Source organism: Dreissena polymorpha, chromosome 1 (genome assembly GCF_020536995.1).
Source record: "Dreissena polymorpha isolate Duluth1 chromosome 1, UMN_Dpol_1.0, whole genome shotgun sequence".
NCBI classification, from domain to species: domain Eukaryota; kingdom Metazoa; phylum Mollusca; class Bivalvia; order Myida; family Dreissenidae; genus Dreissena; species Dreissena polymorpha.
The window spans coordinates 168,276,157-168,278,898 of record NC_068355.1 but is presented as its reverse complement, the minus strand read 5'-3'; positions in this window follow the sequence as shown (position 1 = coordinate 168,278,898).

The following is a 2,742-nucleotide window of genomic DNA, read 5'->3' as shown; positions in this document are numbered from 1 at the left end:
GTAACCTTATACTAGTGCGTAATTCTCACCCGGACTCCCCTTTGTTTATCGCCAGCCTCAGATTTATGAATGAGATGAGCGAAAATACTACGTCACGCAGACGCAGCAGAAAGTGGACTATTTTAATCATTCATAAACAATCTCCTCCGCGACACGTGCAATACGATCATTGTTTTTTTTATTTCTTTTCTATAAAACACCATTCGAAACTATTGCATTTAACACGATATTAATATAATGTTTCCATTTGTGAATAAACATAATTGGAGAACTCAAACCTCTTGCATAAATTATACAACTCTTTCTTCGCGCGTAGTGTAAGCGGGAATTGGGCTAATCATACCCAGGCCGTATCGACCTGAATTTTACATCAAGCACATTAGACGGTCGCTAAAGCGACCATCTAATAAATTACATTTTTTGGTTTCACTGTGCATTTTCATACATATAGAATTACACATCATTCTAATTGTAGCAATATTAAATTTGTACTAATCATACCAACACATTAAGTTAAAAAAAGATACTGTGTTAAATATATTTTGTCATAATTTTGTTTAGTTTTAAGCTAACCTGAGCAAAAAGTGCTCATTAACTTGGCTGGTGCTCCACAGAATGAGCTATCTTGCAACCTGACACTTTATCTCTTTAAATTGACTTATTCAAAACGTGACATAAGATCAAAAGAAGATTTATTTTAGTCACCAGTCGGACTTCAATATTAAGGGTAGAAGACTACAGATTTATTGATTTCAATGGTTTGTCATTCTTTTTGACAGCTTGATGGCCGACTTGGAGAGCAACAGCAACAGTTTCAGTAGCAACTTCTCCAACAGCAGCAACTTCTCCAACAGCAGCAATTTATCCAACAGCAACAACCACCACAGCAGCAACAACAACAACTCTAGCAGCAACCAACCCAGCAGCAGCATTAACCACTGCAGCAACAATGAACATCATTATACCAGCGCCACCATGTTGGCATTTTGTAAACAGACCGATTCAGTGCACATTTCTAGTTATTTGCTCAAAATCAATAAAATGCCATTAATCTATAATAATCTGTTGTTTTTTTTATATTTTAATCCAGCTTTCCATTAAATTCCATAGCTTTCTACGGAATTCCATATAATTCTATGAAATTCCACAGCGTTCTATGGAATTCCATGGCATTCCATGGAATTATATGGCGTTCCATGGAATTCTATGGCATTCCATGGAATTCTATGGCGTTTCATGGAATTGTATGGCATTCCTTGGAATTCTATGGCGTTCCATAGAATTGTATGGCATTCCATACCATATCAAGTCCCGCCTCTGATTTTGTTTTCACTTTTCCATTGATTGCATGGAATCGTATGGAAAGTTAGTGCTAATACTCCATGCAATTCCATTGAACAATTTCTATAGAATTCCATATGATTCTACGGCAGATCTACAGACGGGAATTGTTCGTTAAGATCTTGAATTTGTCAATCTGTGGACTGACGAAATACACCAATTAATGCCTGACAATTAATAATGGTTTCACTGTAGTTGATTAAAGGGACCTTTTTAGGTTTTGGTAAATTGACAAAATTGAAACAAACTGTTTCAGATTTGCAAATTTTTGTTTTTGTTATGTTTCCTTCGAGCAAACAGTAATACTGAACATATACTAGCATAAAGTACACGCATGCGCACATCCCAATTCCAACGATTTGCTATAAATTAATACACGAAGACAATGTTGTGGCAAAAATACTGATCGAATGATAAGTTCAAAATGTGTTATCTACGTCTCTGCAACCTAATTATATGTACACAAGTACTGAAAGTATAAAGTGTTCCCTGCGCGGTTGAAAAATAAAGAGTTCATGGATCTATATATTCGTACCACAATTTGGTGAATTGTTGTATAGAACACTCCGTCATAAGACATTTTTAATGAAATATTCAGTCATATTGAAAAAAAAACACTCATTATTATATTTTATTTATAAATGATTTATTCTTTCCAAATACATTTCAGTAATATTGAAAAATAGTCACGAAATATACATATTCTAATTAAGAAATAGAAAACCTCACTGAGGGCCCTTTGGCAGAATAGTGACCAGCCAGGCAGCCCCAAATAGTGTATGGACCAAAGCCGAAGGCTGAGGTCCATATACCATTTCGGGCTGCCTGCATGGCTGGTCACTCTTCTGCCATTGGGCCTGAAGTGAGGTTTTCTAATTCTTATATTATACCGAACATTTTTGTGCAGATAAATTTCAATATAAATATAAATAAATAATACAATATAGATGCCATAAATATTTATCAGTTACTATTAATAATATGTACCGTATTATTGTTGTGCGCGAGTTGTCTCCCTGCGAAAATTGGACACGGAAAAATTTGCTCCTTTATACAAAATTCATTTTTTTATTGTAAAGCATTTCACATATTGAGATACATTTTATATAGAGATAACTGCTTTTATCACAGACAGCATGTTGCAAAACATTAAAACCAAATATAGAATTTAATTTTTGTATTTTTTAAGATGTGATTAATAATAACAAGAAATATCTTTTTAACAAGAGGGCCAAGATGGCCCTAGTTCGCTCACCTGAGAGGAGTCGGTTCATTCAATCTTAACCTAATGTCAAACATGACCTAGATATTGACCTGAGCAATCAGGTTTGCTTAAACAAGAAATATCTTTAAAAAAGATATACGGCGTTGATTGTGGTCGATGTTTATGAACGATCAAAA